Source organism: Scyliorhinus torazame, unplaced genomic scaffold (assembly GCF_047496885.1).
Source record: "Scyliorhinus torazame isolate Kashiwa2021f unplaced genomic scaffold, sScyTor2.1 scaffold_185, whole genome shotgun sequence".
Lineage (NCBI taxonomy): Eukaryota > Metazoa > Chordata > Chondrichthyes > Carcharhiniformes > Scyliorhinidae > Scyliorhinus > Scyliorhinus torazame.
In genome coordinates, this window is record NW_027307912.1 from 128,075 (window position 1) to 151,422 (window position 23,348).

The 23,348-nt window shown below is 43.0% G+C and overlaps 11 non-coding genes across 11 annotated transcripts; all 11 read right to left on the reverse strand.

Annotated features, from left to right (window-relative positions):
- Positions 1-972: 972 nt before the first annotated feature.
- On the reverse strand, positions 973-1,044 carry trnac-gca (transfer RNA cysteine (anticodon GCA)). Its single transcript has one exon. It is a non-coding gene; the product is annotated as a tRNA-Cys (tRNA).
- A 1,910-nt stretch (positions 1,045-2,954) lies between these two features.
- Positions 2,955-3,026, reverse strand: trnac-gca (transfer RNA cysteine (anticodon GCA)). The gene has a single exon. It is a non-coding gene; the product is annotated as a tRNA-Cys (tRNA).
- Positions 3,027-6,909: 3,883 nt separating this feature from the next.
- On the reverse strand, positions 6,910-6,981 carry trnac-gca (transfer RNA cysteine (anticodon GCA)). Its single transcript has one exon. It is a non-coding gene; the product is annotated as a tRNA-Cys (tRNA).
- Positions 6,982-8,891: 1,910 nt separating this feature from the next.
- On the reverse strand, positions 8,892-8,963 carry trnac-gca (transfer RNA cysteine (anticodon GCA)). Its single transcript has one exon. It is a non-coding gene; the product is annotated as a tRNA-Cys (tRNA).
- Positions 8,964-10,873: 1,910 nt separating this feature from the next.
- trnac-gca (transfer RNA cysteine (anticodon GCA)) lies at positions 10,874-10,945 on the reverse strand. The gene has a single exon. It is a non-coding gene; the product is annotated as a tRNA-Cys (tRNA).
- A 1,910-nt stretch (positions 10,946-12,855) lies between these two features.
- Positions 12,856-12,927, reverse strand: trnac-gca (transfer RNA cysteine (anticodon GCA)). Its single transcript has one exon. It is a non-coding gene; the product is annotated as a tRNA-Cys (tRNA).
- Positions 12,928-14,837: 1,910 nt separating this feature from the next.
- On the reverse strand, positions 14,838-14,909 carry trnac-gca (transfer RNA cysteine (anticodon GCA)). The gene has a single exon. It is a non-coding gene; the product is annotated as a tRNA-Cys (tRNA).
- A 1,909-nt stretch (positions 14,910-16,818) lies between these two features.
- Positions 16,819-16,890, reverse strand: trnac-gca (transfer RNA cysteine (anticodon GCA)). The gene has a single exon. It is a non-coding gene; the product is annotated as a tRNA-Cys (tRNA).
- Positions 16,891-18,800: 1,910 nt separating this feature from the next.
- trnac-gca (transfer RNA cysteine (anticodon GCA)) lies at positions 18,801-18,872 on the reverse strand. The gene has a single exon. It is a non-coding gene; the product is annotated as a tRNA-Cys (tRNA).
- Positions 18,873-20,782: 1,910 nt separating this feature from the next.
- Positions 20,783-20,854, reverse strand: trnac-gca (transfer RNA cysteine (anticodon GCA)). Its single transcript has one exon. It is a non-coding gene; the product is annotated as a tRNA-Cys (tRNA).
- A 1,908-nt stretch (positions 20,855-22,762) lies between these two features.
- Positions 22,763-22,834, reverse strand: trnac-gca (transfer RNA cysteine (anticodon GCA)). The gene has a single exon. It is a non-coding gene; the product is annotated as a tRNA-Cys (tRNA).
- Positions 22,835-23,348: the final 514 nt, after the last annotated feature.

The window sequence follows — 23,348 nt, forward strand, 5'->3', positions numbered from 1 at the left end:
TCCGATCATTATCACAGAATCATAGATTTTACAGTGCACACGTAGGCCCATCGAGTCTGCACCGCCTCACGGAAAGAGTACTTTATATAAGCCCACAGCTACTCCCATGCCAATAACCCCAGCTAACATTTTTGGACATTATCATGGAAACCCACGCAGACACAGGGAGAACGTGCATTGCAAACTCCACACGGACAGTGAACCAAGTCGGCAATCCAACCTGCCAAGCATCAGTCCTAACCAATGTACTCCATTTCTGCCATTGTGATCCACTTTCCGCAGGATCTTTTCCTGGAGGAAAAATTTTCCCGCTTTGTGCACTCATTTCGAACTTACATTCGGTTACATATATTAATAAAATTGAATTGCAAACGTGACGGACAAGCAATTGGAAAGAAGTCGCTCGGTAACACAAGTTGCGTGGTGGTGTTGTCGGATTCCCAAAAGTGAGCTTTTCAATTAAATAATGGAACTCAACAGTGAAGACATTCATAAAGTTGCTGTGCCTTTTATTTGTGAGAACAGTAAGAGGTGTTCCAACAGCAGGTTAAAGTCCAACAGGTTTGTTTGGAATCTCCAGCTATCGGAGAGCAGCGCCTTCATCATTTTTTTGGTGATGCACTCGCTCGGGGATGGCGTGCATACTGCTCAAACGTATATCTCGCGAATTGCATGGACCAATATTCACCAAAAATTGGGTGGTATAAAAGGTGGACTTAATGGACCTGCTGAAAATTATGAATGTGCGGTTTGGGACAGGTCAACAGATCAAATAGGAAGAAGCTGTTTTCACTGACGTAGTGCAGCAGCAGCAAATGGGGATTTAACACAAATAAAGAAAAACAGAATCGGCTTCACGTTCAAGCAGCCGATGACTTCTCATAGTGTTCTCCAGACCATGTCTGCATGCAAAGTTATGGTGAGAATTTTCTAAACTGCTGCACTGAAGGAGAAATGACAGCCAAAGAGGACAGGGGGCATCTGGACTCGAACCAGAGACCTCTTGATCTGCAGTCAAATGCTCTACCACTGAGCTATACCCCCACAAGCTGTTTCAGAGGAATGATACGATGAATCCTCATTCCACTTATCGCGCTTTGTATTCTGTCTGCTTTAGTCCAAAGTGTGTGTTCGATATATTGGTGACGACCTTCAATTTATTCCCGTAGATGCGCATTTTTCACAATGTCTCTTGACTTTACATTCGATACGCACTGGAAATATTCAGCAGAACAGGATGAAAGATCAAAAGGGAAACTGTGGAAGAATGGACGGCAGAAGAGATTAAGTAACAAATGGGATGATGGTGAAAAACAGAATAAGATATCAATGGAACAACTAAAGGGATAGAATGTGGAAATGTCATTCTGTTTGAACCAGGTCGTACTGCTCTGGGAATATTTTGCTTTTCTGTTTGTTCATGCAGATCACTGCTGCCGCACACTGAAAGATCTCAAATCCTTCCCCTTTGATAAAGAGAATACACACTTCGGTGAGCAAAGGAACACAATTCACACATGAAGAAACATATTCATTTCGTCCTGGAAAACATTGAGAGGGAGTTCTGGATTTCTCTCGCCTAGATTTTTCCATTGGATTGTTATTGTCTGGATCCCCTTGGACGAGAGCCCGCAGCTATCAGTCCACGATGAAGTGTCATCATTCTATGTACATCAGTCCTCAACTACATTTGGAATCAGTTTTCACAAATAAACTAGGATATTAACAAAGCATAGTGGAGAAGAACTCGGGTTGAGCATTGGCACTGCCGGACAAATTGAGTGCGAGAGTTCACCCAGGAAAACAGTGAAGTTTCAAAGTAATTGCGCCCGACGTGAACCCTGATATTGAAACACTCATGCTCTTCCCACTGAGATGGCCGAGCATTCAGCTTCTTATCACAGTATTATAACTGCTTGAAAGCAATGGGAGCAAAAGTTATTTTACGCAATCACATTTTCCGTTTCTCAGCTGGATCGCCTTCCGAGCATTATCACAGAATCATAGATTTTACAGTGCACACGTAGGCCCATCGAGTCTGCACCGCCTCACGGAAAGAGTACTTTATATAAGCCCACAGCTACTCCTATGCCAATAACCCCAGCTAACATTTTTGGACATTATCATGGAAACCCACGCAGACACAGGGAGAACGTGCATTGCAAACTCCACACGGACAGTGAACCAAGTCGGCAATCCAACCTGCCAAGCATCAGTCCTAACCAATGTACTACATTTCTGCCATTGTGATCCACTTTCCGCAGGATCTTTTCCTGGAGGAAAAATTTTCCCGCTTTGTGCAATCATTTCGAACTTACATTCGGTTACATATATTAATCAAATTGAATTGCAAACGTGACGGACAAGCAATTGGAAAGAAGTCGCTCGGTAACACAAGTTGCGTGGTGGTGTTGTCGGATTCCCAAAAGTGAGCTTTTCAATTAAATAATGGAACTCAACAGTGAAGACATTCATAAAGTTGCTGTGCCTTTTATTTGTGAGAACAGTAAGAGGTGTTCCAACAGCAGGTTAAAGTCCAACAGGTTTGTTTGGAATCTCCAGCTATCGGAGAGCAGCTCCTTCATCATCATTTTGGTGATGCACCCGCTCGGGGATGGCGTGCATACTGCTCAAACGTATATCTCACGAATTGCATGGACCAATATTCACCAAAAATTGGGTGGCATAAAAGGTGGACTTAATGGACCTGCTGAAAATTATGAATGTGCGGATTGGGACAGGTCAACAGATCAAATAGGAAGAAGCTGTTCTCACTGACGTAGTGCAGCAGCAGCAAATGGGGATTTAACACAAATAAAGAAAAACAGAATCGGCTTCACGTTCAAGCAGCCGATGACTTCTCATAGCGTTCTCGAGACCATGTCTGCATGCAAAGTTATGGTGAGCATTTTCTAAACTGCTGCACTGAAGGAGAATTGACAGCCAAAGAGGACAGGGGGCATCTGGACTCGAACCAGAGACCTCTTGATCTGCAGTCAAATGCTCTACCACTGAGCTATACCCCCACAAGCTGTTTTAGAGCAATGATACGATGAATCCTCATTCCACTTATCGCGCTTTGTATTCTGTCTGCTTTAGTCCAAAGTGTGTGTTCGATATATTGGTGACGACCTTCAATTTATTCCCGTAGATGCACATTTTTCACAATGTCTCTTGACTTTACATTCGATACGCACTGGAAATATTCAGCAGATCAGGATGAAAGATCAAAAGGGAAACTGTGGAAGAATGGACGGCAGAAGAGATTAAGTAACAAATGGGATGATGGTGAAAAACAGAATAAGATATCAATGGAACAACTAAAGGGATAGAATGTGGAAATGTCATTCTGTTTGAACCAGGTCGTACTGCTCTGGGAATATTTTGCTTTTCTGTTTGTTCATGCAGATCACTGCTGCCGCACACTGAAAGATCTCAAATCCTTCCCCTTTGATAAAGAGAATACACACTTCGGTGAGCAAAGGAACACAATTCACACATGAAGAAACATATTCATTTCGTCCTGGAAAACATTGAGAGGGAGTTCTGGATTTCTCTCGCCTAGATTTTTCCATTGGATTGTTATTGTCTGGATCCCCTTGGACGAGAGCCCGCAGCTATCAGTCCACGATGAAGTGTCATCATTCTATGTACATCAGTCCTCAACTACATTTGGAATCAGTTTTCACAAATAAACTAGGATATTAACAAAGCATAGTGGAGAAGAACTCGGGTTGAGCATTGGCACTGCCGGAGAAATTGAGTGCGAGAGTTCACCCAGGAAAACAGTGAAGTTTCAAAGTAATTGCGCCCGACGTGAACCCTGATATTGAAACACTCATGCTCTTCCCACTGAGATGGCCGAGCATTCAGCTTCTTATCACAGTATTATAACTGCTTGAAAGCAATGGGAGCAAAAGTTATTTTACGCAATCACATTTTCCGTTTCTCAGCTGGATCGCCTTCCGAGCATTATCACAGAATCATAGATTTTACAGTGCACACGTAGGCCCATCGAGTCTGCACCGCCTCACGGAAAGAGTACTTTATATAAGCCCACAGCTACTCCCATGCCAATAACCCCAGCTAACATTTTTGGACATTATCATGGAAACCCACGCAGACACAGGGAGAACGTGCATTGCAAACTCCACACGGACAGTGAACCAAGTCGGCAATCCAACCTGCCAAGCATCAGTCCTAACCAATGTACTCCATTTCTGCCATTGTGATCCACTTTCCGCAGGATCTTTTCCTGGAGGAAAAATTTTCCCGCTTTGTGCAATCATTTCGAACTTACATTCGGTTACATATATTAATCAAATTGAATTGCAAACGTGACGGACAAGCAATTGGAAAGAAGTCGCTCGGTAACACAAGTTGCGTGGTGGTGTTGTCGGATTCCCAAAAGTGAGCTTTTCAATTAAATAATGGAACTCAACAGTGAAGACATTCATAAAGTTGCTGTGCCTTTTATTTGTGAGAACAGTAAGAGGTGTTCCAACAGCAGGTTAAAGTCCAACAGGTTTGTTTGGAATCTCCAGCTATCGGAGAGCAGCTCCTTCATCATCATTTTGGTGATGCACTCGCTCGGGGATGGCGTGCATACTGCTCAAACGTATATCTCACGAATTGCATGGACCAATATTCACCAAAAATTGGGTGGTATAAAAGGTGGACTTAATGGACCTGCTGAAAATTATGAATGTGCGGATTGGGACAGGTCAACAGATCAAATAGGAAGAAGCTGTTTTCACTGACGTAGTGCAGCAGCAGCAAATGGGGATTTAACACAAATAAAGAAAAACAGAATTGGCTTCACGTTCAAGCAGCCAATGACTTCTCATAGTGTTCTTCAGACCATGTGTGCATGCAAAGTTATGGTGAGCATTTTTTAAACTGCTGCACTGAAGGAGAAATGACAGCCAAAGAGGACAGGGGACTCGAACCAGAGACCTCTTGATCTGCAGTCAAATGCTCTACCACTGAGCTATACCCCCACAAGCTGTTCCAGAGCAATGATACGATGAATCCTCATTCCACTTATCGAGCTTTGTATTCTGTCTGCTTTAGTCCAAAGTGTGTGTTCGATATATTGGTGACGACCTTCAATTTATTCCCGTAGATGCACATTTTTCACAATGTCTCTTGACTTTACATTCGATACGCACTGGAAATATTCAGCAGATCAGGATGAAAGATCAAAAGGGAAACTGTGGAAGAATGGACGGCAGAAGAGATTAAGTAACAAATGGGATGATGGTGAAAAACAGAATAAGATATCAATGGAACAACTAAAGGGATAGAATGTGGAAATGTCATTCTGTTTGAACCAGGTCGTACTGCTCTGGGAATATTTTGCTTTTCTGTTTGTTCATGCAGATCACTGCTGCCGCACACTGAAAGATCTCAAATCCTTCCCCTTTGATAAAGAGAATACACACTTCGGTGAGCAAAGGAACACAATTCACACATGAAGAAACATATTCATTTCGCCCTGGAATACGTTCAGAGGGAGTTCTGGATTTCTCTCGCCTAGATTTTTCCATTGGATTGTTATTGACTGGATCCCCTTGGACGAGAGCCCGCAGCTATCAGTCCACGATGAAGTGTCATCATTCTATGTACATCAGTCCTCATCTGCATTTGGAATCAGTTTTCACAAATAAACTAGGATATTAACAAAGCATAGTGGAGAAGAACTCGGGTTGAGCATTGGCACTGCCGGAGAAATTGAGTGCGAGAGTTCACCCAGGAAAACAGTGAAGTTTCAAAGTAATTGTGCCCGACGTGAACCCTGATATTGAAACACTCATGCTCTTCCGACTGAGATGGCCGAGCATTCAGCTTCTTATCACAGTATTATAACTGCTTGAAAGCAATGGGAGCAAAAGTTATTTTACGCAATCACATTTTCCGTTTCTAAGCTGGAACGCCTTCCGAGCATTATCACAGAATCATAGATTTTACAGTGCACACGTAGGCCCATCGAGTCTGCACCACCTCACGGAAAGTGTACTTTATATAAGCCCACAGCTACTCCCATGCTAATAACCCCAGCTAACATTTTTGGACATTATCATGGAAACCCACGCAGACACAGGGAGAACGTGCATTGCAAACTCCACACGGACAGTGAACCAAGTCGGCAATCCAACCTGCCAAGCATCAGTCCTAACCAATGTACTCCATTTCTGCCATTGTGATCCACTTTCCGCAGGATCTTTTCCTGGAGGAAAAATTTTCCCGCTTTGTGCAATCATTTCGAACTTACATTCGGTTACATATATTAATCAAATTGAATTGCAAACGTGACGGACAAGCAATTGGAAAGAAGTCGCTCGGTAACACAAGTTGCGTGGTGGTGTTGTCGGATTCCCAAAAGTGAGCTTTTCAATTAAATAATGGAACTCAACAGTGAAGACATTCATAAAGTTGCTGTGCCTTTTATTTGTGAGAACAGTAAGAGGTGTTCCAACAGCAGGTTAAAGTCCAACAGGTTTGTTTGGAATCTCCAGCTATCGGAGAGCAGCTCCTTCATCATTTTTTTGGTGATGCACTCGCTCGGGGATGGCGTGCATACTGCTCAAACGTATATCTCACGAATTGCATGGACCAATATTCACCAAAAATTGGGTGGTATAAAAGGTGGACTTAATGGACCTGCTGAAAATTATGAATGTGCGGTTTGGGACAGGTCAACAGATCAAATAGGAAGAAGCTGTTTTCACTGACGTAGTGCAGCAGCAGCAAATGGGGATTTAACAAAATAAAGAAAAACAGAATTGGCTTCACGTTCAAGCAGCCGATGACCTCTCATCGTGTTCTCCAGACCATGTCTGCATGCAAAGTTGTGGTGAGAATTTTCTAAACTCCTGCACTGAAGGAGAAATGACAGCCAAAGAAGACAGGGGGCATCGGGACTTGAACCAGAGACCTCTTGATCTGCAGTCAAATGCTCTACCACTGAGCTATACCCCCACAAGCTGTTTCAGAGCAATGATACGATGAATCCTCATTCCACTTATCGAGCTTTGTATTCTGTCTGCTTTAGTCCAAAGTGTGTGTTCGATATATTGGTGACGACCTTCAATTTATTCCCGTAGATGCACATTTTTCACAACGTCTCTTGACTTTACATTCGATACGCACTGGAAATATTCAGCAGATCAGGATGAAAGATCAAAAGGGAAACTGTGGAAGAATGGACGGCAGAAGAGATTAAGTAACAAATGGAATGATGGTGAAAAACAGAATAAGATATCAATGGAACAACTAAATGGATAGAATGTGGAAATGTCATTCTGTTTGAACCAGGTCGTACTGCTCTGGGAATATTTTGCTTTTCTGTTTGTTCATGCAGATCACTGCTGAAGCACACTGAAAGATCTCAAATCCTTCCCCTTTGATAAAGAGAATACACACTTCGATGAGCAAAGGAACACAATTCACACATGAAGAAACATATTCATTTCGTCCTGGAAAACGTTCAGAGGGCGTTCTGGATTTCTCTCGCCTAGATTTTTCCATTGGATTGTTATTGTCTGGATCCCCTTGGACGAGAGCCCGCAGCTATCAGTCCACGATGAAGTGTCATCATTCTATGTACATCAGTCCTCATCTACATTTGGAATCAGTTTTCACAAATAAACTAGGATATTAACAAAGCATAGTGGAGAAGAACTCGGGTTGAGCATTGGCACTGCCGGAGAAATTGAGTGCGAGAGTTCACCCAGGAAAACAGTGAAGTTTCAAAGTAATTGCGCCCGACGTGAACCCTGATATTGAAACACTCATGCTCTTCCCACTGAGATGGCTGAGCATTCAGCTTCTTATCACAGTAGTATAACTGCTTGAAAGCAATGGGAGCGAAAGTTATTTTACGCAATCACATTTTCCGTTTCTAAGCTGGAACGCCTTCCGAGCATTATCACAGAATCATAGATTTTACAGTGCACACGTAGGCTCATCGAGTCTGCACCGCCTCACGGAAAGAGTACTTTATATAAGCCCACAGCTACTCCCATGCCAACAACCCCAGCTAACATTTTTGGACAGTATCATGGAAACCCACGCAGACACATGGAGAACGTGCATTGCAAACTCCACACGGACAGTGAACCACGTCGGCAATCCAACCTGCCAAGCATCAGTCCTAACCAATGTACTACATTTCTGCCATTGTGATCCACTTTCCGCAGGATCTTTTCCTGGAGGAATAATTTTCCCGCTTTGTGCAATCATTTCGAACTTACATTCGGTTACATATATTAATCAAATTGAATTGCAAACGTGACGGACAAGCAATTGGAAAGAAGTCGCTCGGTAACACAAGTTGCGTGGTGGTGTTGTCGGATTCCCAAAAGTGAGCTTTTCAATTAAATAATGGAACTCAACAGTGAAGACATTCATAAAGTTGCTGTGCCTTTTATTTGTGAGAACAGTAAGAGGTGTTCCAACAGCAGGTTAAAGTCCAACAGGTTTGTTTGGAATCTCCAGCTATCGGAGAGCAGCTCCTTCATCATCATTTTGGTGATGCACTCGCTCGGGGATGGCGTGCATACTGCTCAAACGTATATCTCACGAATTGCATGGACCAATATTCACCAAAAATTGGGTGGTATAAAAGGTGGACTTAAAGGACCTGCTGAAAATTATGAATGTGCGGATTGGGACAGGTCAACAGATCAAATAGGAAGAAGCTGTTTTCACTGACGTAGTGCAGCAGCAGCAAATGGGGATTTAACACAAATAAAGAAAAACAGAATTGGCTTCACGTTCAAGCAGCCGATGACTTCTCATCGTGTTCTCCAGACCATGTCTGCATGCAAAGTTATGGTGAGAATTTTCTAAATTGCTGCACTGAAGGAGAAATGACAGCCAAAGAGGACAGGGGGCATCTGGACTCGAACCAGAGACCTCTTAATCTGCAGTCAAATGCTCTACCACTGAGCTATACCCCCACAAGCTGTTTCAGAGCAATGATACGATGAATCCTCATTCCACTTATCGCGCTTTGTATTCTGTCTGCTTTAGTCCAAAGTGTGTGTTCGATATATTGGTGACGACCTTCAATTTATTCCCGTAGATGCACATTTTTCACAATGTCTCTTGACTTTACATTCGATACGCACTGGAAATATTCAGCAGATCAGGATGAAAGATCAAAAGGGAAACTGTGGAAGAATGGACGGCAGAAGAGATTAAGTAACAAATGGGATGATGGTGAAAAACAGAATAAGATATCAATGGAACAACTAAAGGGATAGAATGTGGAAATGTCATTCTGTTTGAACCAGGTCGTACTGCTCTGGGAATATTTTGCTTTTCTGTTTGTTCATGCAGATCACTGCTGCCGCACACTGAAAGATCTCAAATCCTTCCCCTTTGATAAAGAGAATACACACTTCGGTGAGCAAAGGAACACAATTCACACATGAAGAAACATATTCATTTCGCCCTGGAATACGTTCAGAGGGAGTTCTGAATTTCTCTCGCCTAGATTTTTCCATTGGATTGTTATTGTCTGGATCCCCTTGGACGAGAGCCCGCAGCTATCAGTCCACGATGAAGTGTCATCATTCTATGTACATCAGTCCTCAACTACATTTGGAATCAGTTTTCACAAATAAACTAGGATATTAACAAAGCATAGTGGAGAAGAATTCGGGTTGAGCATTGGCACTGCCGGAGAAATTGAGTGCGAGAGTTCACCCAGGAAAACAGTGAAGTTTCAAAGTAATTGCGCCCGACGTGAACCCTGATATTTAAACACTCATGCTCTTCCCACTGAGATGGCCGAGCATTCAGCTTCTTATCACAGTATTATAACTGCTTGAAAGCAATGGGAGCGAAAGTTATTTTACGCAATCACATTTACCGTTTCTCAGCTGGAACGCCTTCCGAGCATTATCACAGAATCATAGATTTTACAGTGCACACGTAGGCCCATCGAGTCTGCACCGCCTCACGGAAAGAGTACTTTATATAAGCCCACAGCTACTCCCATGCCAATAACCCCAGCTAACATTTTTGGACATTATCATGGAAACCCACGCAGACACAGGGAGAACGTGCATTGCAAACTCCACACGGACAGTGAACTAAGTCGGCAATCCAACCTGCCAAGCATCAGTCCTAACCAATGTACTACATTTCTGCCATTGTGATCCACTTTCCGCAGGATCTTTTCCTGGAGGAAAAATTTTCCCGCTTTGTGCAATCATTTCGAACTTACATTCGGTTACATATATTAATCAAATTGAATTGCAAACGTGACGGACAAGCAATTGGAAAGAAGTCGCTCGGTAACACAAGTTGCGTGGTGGTGTTGTCGGATTCCCAAAAGTGAGCTTTTCAATTAAATAATGGAACTCAACAGTGAAGACATTCATAAAGTTGCTGTGCCTTTTATTTGTGAGAACAGTAAGAGGTGTTCCAACAGCAGGTTAAAGTCCAACAGGTTTGTTTGGAATCTCCAGCTATCGGAGAGCAGCTCCTTCATCATCATTTTGGTGATGCACTCGCTCGGGGATGGCGTGCATACTGCTCAAACGTATATCTCACGAATTGCATGGACCAATATTCACCAAAAATTGGGTGGTATAAAAGGTGGACTTAATGGACCTGCTGAAAATTATGAATGTGCGGATTGGGACAGGTCAACAGATCAAATAGGAAGAAGCTGTTTTCACTGACGTAGTGCAGCAGCAGCAAATGGGGATTTAACACAAATAAAGAAAAACAGAATCGGCTTCACGTTCCAGCAGCCGATGACTTCTCATAGTGTTCTCCAGACCATGTCTGCATGCAAAGTTGTGGTGAGAATTTTCTAAACTGCTGCACTGAAGGAGAAATGACAGCCAAAGAGGACAGGGGGCATCTGGACTTGAACCAGAGACCTCTTGATCTGCAGTCAAATGCTCTACCACTGAGCTATACCCCCACAAGCTGTTTCAGAGCAATGATACGATGAATCCTCATTCCACTTATCGAGCTTTGTATTCTGTCTGCTTTAGTCCAAAGTGTGTGTTCGATATATTGGTGACGACCTTCAATTTATTCCCGTAGATGCGCATTTTTAACAATGTCTCTTGACTTTACATTCGATACGCACTGGAAATATTCAGCAGATCAGGATGAAAGATCAAAAGGGAAACTGTGGAAGAATGGACGGCAGAAGAGATTAAGTAACAAATGGGATGATGGTGAAAAACAGAATAAGATATCAATGGAACAACTAAAGGGATAGAATGTGGAAATGTCATTCTGTTTGAACCAGGTCGTACTGCTCTGGGAATATTTTGCTTTTCTGTTTGTTCATGCAGATCACTGCTGCCGCACACTGAAAGATCTCAAATCCTTCCCCTTTGATAAAGAGAATACACACTTCGGTGAGCAAAGGAACACAATTCACACATGAAGAAACATATTCATTTCGCCCTTGAATACGTTCAGAGGGAGTTCTGGATTTCTCTCGCCTAGATTTTTCCATTGGATTGTTATTGTCTGGATCCCCTTGGACGAGAGCCTGCAGCTATCAGTCCACGATGAAGTGTCATCATTCTATGTACATCAGTCCTCATCTACATTTGGAATCAGTTTTCACAAATAAACTAGGATATTAACAAAGCATAGTGGAGAAGAACTCGGGTTGAGCATTGGCACTGCCGGAGAAATTGAGTGCGAGAGTTCACCCAGGAAAACAGTGAAGTTTCAAAGTAATTGCGCCCGTCGTGAACCCTGATATTGAAACACTCATGCTCTTCCCACTGAGATGGCCGAGCATTCAGCTTCTTATCACAGTATTATAACTGCTTGAAAGCAATGGGAGCAAAAGTTATTTTACGCAATCACATTTTCCGTTTCTAAGCTGGAACGCCTTCCGATCATTATCACAGAATCATAGATTTTACAGTGCACACGTAGGCCCATCGAGTCTGCACCGCCTCACGGAAAGAGTACTTTATATAAGCCCACAGCTACTCCCATGCCAATAACCCCAGCTAACATTTTTGGACATTATCATGGAAACCCACGCAGACACAGGGAGAACGTGCATTGCAAACTCCACACGGACAGTGAACCAAGTCGGCAATCCAACCTGCCAAGCATCAGTCCTAACCAATGTACTCCATTTCTGCCATTGTGATCCACTTTCCGCAGGATCTTTTCCTGGGGGAAAAATTTTCCCGCTTTGTGCACTCATTTCGAACTTACATTCGGTTACATATATTAATAAAATTGAATTGCAAACGTGACGGACAAGCAATTGGAAAGAAGTCGCTCGGTAACACAAGTTGCGTGGTGGTGTTGTCGGATTCCCAAAAGTGAGCTTTTCAATTAAATAATGGAACTCAACAGTGAAGACATTCATAAAGTTGCTGTGCCTTTTATTTGTGAGAACAGTAAGAGGTGTTCCAACAGCAGGTTAAAGTCCAACAGGTTTGTTTGGAATCTCCAGCTATCGGAGAGCAGCGCCTTCATCATTTTTTTGGTGATGCACTCGCTCGGGGATGGCGTGCATACTGCTCAAACGTATATCTCGCGAATTGCATGGACCAATATTCACCAAAAATTGGGTGGTATAAAAGGTGGACTTAATGGACCTGCTGAAAATTATGAATGTGCGGTTTGGGACAGGTCAACAGATCAAATAGGAAGAAGCTGTTTTCACTGACGTAGTGCAGCAGCAGCAAATGGGGATTTAACACAAATAAAGAAAAACAGAATCGGCTTCACGTTCAAGCAGCCGATGACTTCTCATAGTGTTCTCCAGACCATGTCTGCATGCAAAGTTATGGTGAGAATTTTCTAAACTGCTGCACTGAAGGAGAAATGACAGCCAAAGAGGACAGGGGGCATCTGGACTCGAACCAGAGACCTCTTGATCTGCAGTCAAATGCTCTACCACTGAGCTATACCCCCACAAGCTGTTTCAGAGGAATGATACGATGAATCCTCATTCCACTTATCGCGCTTTGTATTCTGTCTGCTTTAGTCCAAAGTGTGTGTTCGATATATTGGTGACGACCTTCAATTTATTCCCGTAGATGCGCATTTTTCACAATGTCTCTTGACTTTACATTCGATACGCACTGGAAATATTCAGCAGAACAGGATGAAAGATCAAAAGGGAAACTGTGGAAGAATGGACGGCAGAAGAGATTAAGTAACAAATGGGATGATGGTGAAAAACAGAATAAGATATCAATGGAACAACTAAAGGGATAGAATGTGGAAATGTCATTCTGTTTGAACCAGGTCGTACTGCTCTGGGAATATTTTGCTTTTCTGTTTGTTCATGCAGATCACTGCTGCCGCACACTGAAAGATCTCAAATCCTTCCCCTTTGATAAAGAGAATACACACTTCGGTGAGCAAAGGAACACAATTCACACATGAAGAAACATATTCATTTCGTCCTGGAAAACATTGAGAGGGAGTTCTGGATTTCTCTCGCCTAGATTTTTCCATTGGATTGTTATTGTCTGGATCCCCTTGGACGAGAGCCCGCAGCTATCAGTCCACGATGAAGTGTCATCATTCTATGTACATCAGTCCTCAACTACATTTGGAATCAGTTTTCACAAATAAACTAGGATATTAACAAAGCATAGTGGAGAAGAACTCGGGTTGAGCATTGGCACTGCCGGACAAATTGAGTGCGAGAGTTCACCCAGGAAAACAGTGAAGTTTCAAAGTAATTGCGCCCGACGTGAACCCTGATATTGAAACACTCATGCTCTTCCCACTGAGATGGCCGAGCATTCAGCTTCTTATCACAGTATTATAACTGCTTGAAAGCAATGGGAGCAAAAGTTATTTTACGCAATCACATTTTCCGTTTCTCAGCTGGATCGCCTTCCGAGCATTATCACAGAATCATAGATTTTACAGTGCACACGTAGGCCCATCGAGTCTGCACCGCCTCACGGAAAGAGCACTTTATATAAGCCCACAGCTACTCCCATGCCAATAACCCCAGCTAACATTTTTGGACATTATCATGGAAACCCACGCAGACACAGGGAGAACGTGCATTGCAAACTCCACACGGACAGTGAACCAAGTCGGCAATCCAACCTGCCAAGCATCAGTCCTAACCAATGTACTACATTTCTGCCATTGTGATCCACTTTCCGCAGGATCTTTTCCTGGAGGAAAAATTTTCCCGCTTTGTGCAATCATTTCGAACTTACATTCGGTTACATATATTAATCAAATTGAATTGCAAACGTGACGGACAAGCAATTGGAAAGAAGTCGCTCGGTAACACAAGTTGCGTGGTGGTGTTGTCGGATTCCCAAAAGTGAGCTTTTCAATTAAATAATGGAACTCAACAGTGAAGACATTCATAATGTTGCTGTGCCTTTTATTTGTGAGAACAGTAAGAGGTGTTCCAACAGCAGGTTAAAGTCCAACAGGTTTGTTTGGAATCTCCAGCTATCGGAGAGCAGCTCCTTCATCATCATTTTGGTGATGCACTCGCTCGGGGATGGCGTGCATACTGCTCAAACGTATATCTCACGAATTGCATGGTCCAATATTCACCAAAAATTGGGTGGTATAAAAGGTGGACTTAATGGACCTGCTGAAAATTATGAATGTGCGGATTGGGACAGGTCAACAGATCAAATAGGAAGAAGCTGTTTTCACTGACGTAGTGCAGCAGCAGCAAATGTGGATTTAACACAAATAAAGAAAAACAGAATTGGCTTCACGTTCAAGCAGCCGATGACTTCTCATCGTGTTCTCGAGACCATGTCTGCATGCAAAGTTATGGTGAGAATTTTCTAAACTGCTGCATTGAAGGAGAAATGACAGCCAAAGAGGACAGGGGGCATCTGGACTCAAACCAGAGACCTCTTGATCTGCAGTCAAATGCTCTACCACTGAGCTATACCCCCACAAGCTGTTTCAGAGCAATGATACGATGAATCCTCATTCCACTTATCGAGCTTTGTATTCTGTCTGCTTTTGTCCAAAGTGTGTGTTCGATATATTGGTGACGACCTTCAATTTATTCCCGTAGATGCAGATTTATCACAATGTCTCTTGACTTTACATTCGATACGCACTGGAAATATTCAGCAGATCAGGATGAAAGATCAAAAGGGAAACTGTGGAAGAATGGACGGCAGAAGAGATTAAGTAACAAATGGGATGATGGTGAAAAACAGAATAAGATATCAATGGAACAACTAAAGGGATAGAATGTGGAAATGTCATTCTGTTTGAACCAGGTCGTACTGCTCTGGGAATATTTTGCTTTTCTGTTTGTTCATGCAGATCATTGCTGCCGCACACTGAAAGATCTCAAATCCTTCCCCTTTGATAAAGAGAATACACACTTCGGTGAGCAAAGGAACACAATTCACACATGAAGAAACATATTCATTTCGCCCTGGAATACGTTCAGAGGGAGTTCTGGATTTCTCTCGCCTAGATTTTTCCATTGGATTGTTATTGTCTGGATCCCCTTGGACGAGAGCCCGCAGCTATCAGTCCACGATGAAGTGTCATCATTCTATGTACATCAGTCCTCATCTGCATTTGGAATCAGTTTTCACAAATAAACTAGGATATTAACAAAGCATAGTGGAGAAGAACTCGGGTTGAGCATTGGCACTGCCGGAGAAATTGAGTGCGAGAGTTCACCCAGGAAAACAGTGAAGTTTCAAAGTAATTGCGCCCGACGTGAACCCTGATATTGAAACACTCATGCTCTTCCCACTGAGATGGCCGAGCATTCAGCTTCTTATCACAGTATTATAACTGCTTGAAAGCAATGGGAGCGAAAGTTATTTTACGCAATCACATTTTCCGTTTCTAAGCTGGAACGCCTTCCGAGCATTATCACAGAATCATAGATTTTACAGTGCACACGTAGGCCCATCGAGTCTGCACCGCCTCACGGAAAGAGTACTTTATATAAGCCCACAGCTACTCCCATGCCAATAACCCCAGCTAACATTTTTGGACATTATCATGGAAACCCACGCAGACACAGGGAGAACGTGCATTGCAAACTCCACACGGACAGTGAACCAAGTCGGCAATCCAACCTGCCAAGCATCAGTCCTAACCAATGTACTCCATTTCTGCCATTGTGATCCACTTTCCGCAGGATCTTTTCCTGGAGGAAAAATTTTCCCGCTTTGTGCAATCATTTCGAACTTACATTCGGTTACATATATTAATCAAATTGAATTGCAAACGTGACGGACAAGCAATTGGAAAGAAGTCGCTCGGTAACACAAGTTGCGTGGTGGTGTTGTCGGATTCCCAAAAGTGAGCTTTTCAATTAAATAATGGAACTCAACAGTGAAGACATTCATAAAGTTGCTGTGCCTTTTATTTGTGAGAACAGTAAGAGGTGTTCCAACAGCAGGTTAAAGTCCAACAGGTTTGTTTGGAATCTCCAGCTATCGGAGAGCAGCTCCTTCATCATTTTTTTGGTGATGCACTCGCTCGGGGATGGCGTGCATACTGCTCAAACGTATATCTCACGAATTGCATGGACCAATATTCACCAAAAATTGGGTGGTATAAAAGGTGGACTTAATGGACCTGCTGAAAATTATGAATGTGCGGTTTGGGACAGGTCAACAGATCAAATAGGAAGAAGCTGTTTTCACTGACGTAGTGCAGCAGCAGCAAATGGGGATTTAACAAAATAAAGAAAAACTGAATCGGCTTCACGTTCAAGCAGCCGATGACTTCTCATCGTGTTCTCGAGACCATGTCTGCATGCAAAGTTATGGTGAGAATTTTCTAAACTGCTGCACTGAAGGAGAAATGACAGCCAAAGAGAACAGGGGGCATCTGGACCCGAACCAGAGACCTCTTAATCTGCAGTCAAATGCTCTACCACTGAGCTATACCCCCACAAGCTGTTTCAGAGCAATGATACGATGAATCCTCATTCCACTTATCGCGCTTTGTATTCTGTCTACTTTAGTCGAAAGTGTGTGTTCGATATATTGGTGACGACCTTCAATTTATTCCCGTAGATGCACATTTTTCACAATGTCTCTTGACTTTACATTCGATACGCACTGGAAATATTCAGCAGATCAGGATGAAAGATCAAAAGGGAAACTGTGGAAGAATGGACGGCAGAAGAGATTAAGTAACAAATGGAATGATGGTGAAAAACAGAATAAGATATCAATGGAACAACTAAAGGGATAGAATGTGGAAATGTCATTCTGTTTGAACCAGGTCGTACTGCTCTGGGAATATTTTGCTTTTCTGTTTGTTCATGCAGATCACTGCTGCCGCACACTGAAAGATCTCAAATCCTTCCCCTTTGATAAAGAGAATACACACTTCGGTGAGCAAAGGAACACAATTCACACATGAAGAAACATATTCATTTCGTCCTGGAAAACGTTCAGAGGGAGTTCTGGATTTCTCTCGCCTAGATTTTTCCATTGGATTGTTATTGTCTGGATCCCCTTGGACGAGAGCCCGCAGCTATCAGTCCACGATGAAGTGTCATCATTCTATGTACATCAGTCCTCATCTACATTTGGAATCAGTTTTCACAAATAAACTAGGATATTAACAAAGCATAGTGGAGAAGAACTCGGGTTGAGCATTGGCACTGCCGGAGAAATTGAGTGCGAGAGTTCACCCAGGAAAACAGTGAAGTTTCAAAGTAATTGCGCCCGACGTGAACCCTGATATTGAAACACTCATGCTCTTCCCACTGAGATGGCCGAGCATTCAGCTTCTTATCACAGTATTATAACTGCTTGAAAGCAATGGGAGCGAAAGTTATTTTACGCAATCACATTTTCCGTTTCTAGGCTGGAACGCCTTCCGAGCATTATCACAGAATCATAGATTTTACAGTGCACACGTAGGCCCATCGAGTCTGCACCGCCTCACGGAAAGAGTACTTTATATAAGCCCACAGCTACTCCCATGCCAATAACCCCAGCTAACATTTTTGGACATTATCATGGAAACCCACGCAGACACAGGGAGAACGTGCATTGCAAACTCCACACGGACAGTGAACCAAGTCGGCAATCCAACCTGCCAAGCATCAGTCCTAACCAATGTACTCCATTTCTGCCATTGTGATCCACTTTCCGCAGGATCTTTTCCTGGAGGAAAAATTTTCCCGCTTTGTGCAATCATTTCGAACTTACATTCGGTTACATATATTAATCAAATTGAATTGCAAACGTGACGGACAAGCAATTGGAAAGAAGTCGCTCGGTAACACAAGTTGCGTGGTGGTGTTGTCGGATTCCCAAAAGTGAGCTTTTCAATTAAATAATGGAACTCAACAGTGAAGACATTCATAAAGTTGCTGTGCCTTTTATTTGTGAGAACAGTAAGAGGTGTTCCAACAGCAGGTTAAAGTCCAACAGGTTTGTTTGGAATCTCCAGCTATCGGAGAGCAGCTCCTTCATCATTTTTTTCGTGATGCACTCGCTCGGGGATGGCGTGCATACTGCTCCAACGTATATCTCACGAATTGCATGGACCAATATTCACCAAAAATTGGGTGGTATAAAAGGTGGACTTAAAGGACCTGCTGAAAATTATGGATGTGCGGATTGGGACAGGTCAACAGATCAAATAGGAAGAAGCTGTTTTCACTGACGTAGTGCAGCAGCAGCAAATGGGGATTTAACACAAATAAAGAAAAACAGAATCGGCTTCACGTTCAAGCAGCCGATGACTTCTCATCGTGTTCTCGAGACCATGTCTGCATGCAAAGTTATGGTGAGAATTTTCTAAACTGCTGCACTGAAGGAGAAATGACAGCCAAAGAGGACAGGGGGCATCTGGACTCGAACCAGAGACCTCTTAATCTGCAGTCAAATGCTCTACCACTGAGCTATACCCCCACTAGCTGTTTCCGAGCAATGATACGATGAATCCTCATTCCACTTATCGCGCTTTGTATTCTGTCTACTTTAGTCCAAAGTGTGTGTTCGGTATATTGGTGACGACCTTCAATTTATTCCCGTAGATGCACATTTTTCACAATGTCTCTTGACTTTACATTCGATACGCACTGGAAATATTCAGCAGATCAGGATGAAAGATCAAAAGGGAAACTGTGGAAGAATGGACGGCAGAAGAGATTAAGTAACAAATGGGATGATGGTGAAAAACAGAATAAGATATCAATGGAACAACTAAAGGGATAGAATGTGGAAATGTCATTCTGTTTGAACCAGGTCATACTGCTCTGGGAATATTTTGCTTTTCTGTTTGTTCATGCAGATCATTGCTGCCGCACACTGAAAGATCTCAAATCCTTCCCCTTTGATAAAGAGAATACACACTTCGGTGAGCAAAGGAACACAATTCACACATGAAGAAACATATTCATTTCGCCCTGGAATACGTTCAGAGGGAGTTCTGGATTTCTCTCGCCTAGATTTTTCCATTGGATTGTTATTGTCTGGATCCCCTTGGACGAGAGCCCGCAGCTATCAGTCCACGATGAAGTGTCATCATTCTATGTACATCAGTCCTCATTTGCATTTGGAATCAGTTTTCACAAATAAACTAGGATATTAACAAAGCATAGTGGAGAAGAACTTGGGTTGAGCATTGGCACTGCCGGAGAAATTGAGTGCGAGAGTTCACCCAGGAAAACAGTGAAGTTTCAAAGTAATTGCGCCCGACGTGAACCCTGATATTGAAACACTCATGCTCTTCCCACTGAGATGGCCGAGCACTCAGCTTCTTATCACAGTATTATAACTGCTTGAAAGCAATGGGAGCAAAAGTTATTTTACGCAATCACATTTTCCGTTTCTAAGCTGGAACGCCTTCCGAGCATTATCACAGAATCATAGATTTTACAGTGCACACGTAGGCCCATCGAGTCTGCACCGCCTCACGGAAAGAGTACTTTATATAAGCCCACAGCTACTCCCATGCCAATAACCCCAGCTAACATTTTTGGACATTATCATGGAAACCCACGCAGACACAGGGAGAACGTGCATTGCAAACTCCACACGGACAGTGAACCAAGTCGGCAATCCAACCTGCCAAGCATCAGTCCTAACCAATGTACTCCATTTCTGCCATTGTGATCCACTTTCCGCAGGATCTTTTCCTGGAGGAAAAATTTTCCCGCTTTGTGCAATCATTTCGAACTTACATTCGGTTACATATATTAATCAAATTGAATTGCAAACGTGACGGACAAGCAATTGGAAAGAAGTCGCTCGGTAACACAAGTTGCGTGGTGGTGTTGTCGGATTCCCAAAAGTGAGCTTTTCAATTAAATAATGGAACTCAACAGTGAAGACATTCATAAAGTTGCTGTGCCTTTTATTTGTGAGAACAGTAAGAGGTGTTCCAACAGCAGGTTAAAGTCCAACAGGTTTGTTTGGAATCTCCAGCTATCGGAGAGCAGCTCGTTCATCATTTTTTTGGTGATGCACTCGCTCGGGGATGGCGTGCATACTGCTCAAACGTATATCTCACGAATTGCATGGACCAATATTCACCAAAAATTGGGTGGTATAAAAGGTGGACTTAATGGACCTGCTGAAAATTATGAATGTGCGGATTGGGACAGGTCAACAGATCAAATAGGAAGAAGCTGTTTTCACTGACGTAGTGCAGCAGCAGCAAATGGGGATTTAACACAAATAAAGAAAAACAGAATCGGCTTCACGTTCAAGCAGCCGATGACTTCTCATAATGTTCTCCAGACCATGTCTGCATGCAAAGTTATGGTGAGAATTTTCTAAACTGCTGCACTGAAGGAGAAATGACAGCCAAAGAGGACAGGGGGCATCTGGACTCAAACCAGAGACCTCTTGATCTGCAGTCAAATGCTCTACCACTGAGCTATACCCCCACAAGCTGTTTCAGAGCAATGATACGATGAATCCTCATTCCACTTAACGAGCTTTGTATTCTGTCTGCTTTTGTCCAAAGTGTGTGTTCGATATATTGCTGACGACCTTCAATTTATTCCCGTAGATGCACATTTTTCACAATGTCTCTTGACTTTACATTCGATACGCACTGGAAATATTCAGCAGATCAGGATGAAAGATCAAAAGGGAAACTGTGGAAGAATGGACGGCAGAAGAGATTAAGTAACAAATGGGATGATGGTGAGAAACAGAATAAGATATCAATGGAACAACTAAAGGGATAGAATGTGGAAATGTCATTCTGTTTGAACCAGGTCGTACTGCTCTGGGAATATTTTGCTTTTCTGTTTGTTCATGCAGATCACTGCTGCCGCACACTGAAAGATCTCAAATCCTTCCCCTTTGATAAAGAGAATACACACTTCGGTGAGCAAAGGAACACAATTCACACATGAAGAAACATATTCATTTCGCCCTGGAATACGTTCAGAGGGAGTTCTGGATTTCTCTCGCCTAGATTTTTCCATTGGATTGTTATTGTCTGGATCCCCTTGGACGAGAGCCCGCAGCTATCAGTCCACGATGAAGTGTCATCATTCTATGTAGATCAGTCCTCATCTGCATTTGGAATCAGTTTTCACAAATAAACTAGGATATTAACAAAGCATAGTCGAGAAGAACTCGGGTTGAGCATTGGCACTGCCGGAGAAATTGAGTGCGAGAGTTCACCCAGGAAAACAGTGAAGTTTCAAAGTAATTGCGCCCGACGTGAACCCTGATATTGAAACACTCATGCTCTTCCCACTGAGATGGCCGAGCATTCAGCTTCTTATCACAGTATTATAACTGCTTGAAAGCAATGGGAGCAAAAGTTATTTTACGCAATCACATTTTCCGTTTCTAAGCTGGAACGCCTTCCGAGCATTATCACAGAATCATAGATTTTACAGTGCACACGTAGGCCCATCGAGTCTGCACCGCCTCACATAAAGAGTACTTTATATAAACCCACAGCTACTCCCATGCCAATAACCCCAGCTAACATTTTTGGACATTATCATGGAAACCCACGCAGACACAGGGAGAACGTGCATTGCAAACTCCACACGGACAGTGAACCAAGTCGGCAATCCAACCTGCCAAGCATCAGTCCTAACCAATGTACTCCATTTCTGCCATTGTGATCCACTTTCCGCAGGATCTTTTCCTGGAGGAAAAATTTTCCCGCTTTGTGCAATCATTTCGAACTTACATTCAGTTACATATATTAATCAAATTGAATTGCAAACGTGACGGACAAGCAATTGGAAAGAAGTCGCTCGGTAACACAAGTTGCGTGGTGGTGTTGTCGGATTCCCAAAAGTGAGCTTTTCAATTAAATAATGGAACTCAACAGTGAAGACATTCATAAAGTTGCTGTGCCTTTTATTTGTGAGAACAGTAAGAGGTGTTCCAACAGCAGGTTAAAGTCCAACAGGTTTGTTTGGAATCTCCAGCTATCGGAGAGCAGCTCCTTCATCATTTTTTTGGTGATGCACTCGCTCGGGGATGGCGTGCATACTGCTCAAACGTATATCTCACGAATTGCATGGACCAATATTCACCAAAAATTGGGTGGTATAAAAGGTGACTTAATGGACCTGCTGAAAATTATGAATGTGCGGTTTGGGACAGGTCAACAGATCAAATAGGAAGAAGCTGTTTTCACTGACGTAGTGCAGCAGCAGCAAATGGGGATTTAACAAAATAAAGAAAAACAGAATCGGCTTCACGTTCAAGCAGCCGATGACCTCTCATCGTGTTCTCCAGACCATGTCTGCATGCAAAGTTGTGGTGAGAATTTTCTAAACTGCTGCACTGAAGGAGAAATGACAGCCAAAGAGGACAGGGGGCATCTGGACTCGAACCAGAGACCTCTTGATCTGCAGTCAAATGCTCTACCACTGAGCTATACCCCCACAAGATGTTTCAGAGCAATGATACGATGAATCCTCATTCCACTTATCGAGCTTTGTATTCTGTCTGCTTTAGTCCTGTGGCGCACAAAGACTCCGTGAGACAAACAGAGTGAAGTCGATGAGGCTTTATTAAGCGTGTCTGTTCCCCAGCAGCCCGATAGTAAACTGGCATGCGGGGGAAGGCACCGGCTTCTTATACTTCGCCTTCAGGGCGGAGTATGAGGTCAACGGCCAACCAGGACCCGGGATCTGTCAGCCAATGACATTAGGGCTTCCAGTCCCACATGACCCCCAATACATACTACCACAAGTCCAAAGTGTGTGTTCGATATATTGGTGACGACCTTCAATTTATTCCCGTAGATGCACATTTTTCACAATGTCTCTTGACTTTACATTCGATACGCACTGGAAATATTCAGCAGATCAGGATGAAAGATCAAAAGGGAAACTGTGGAAGAATGGACGGCAGAAGAGATTAAGTAACAAATGGGATGATGGTGAAAAACAGAAT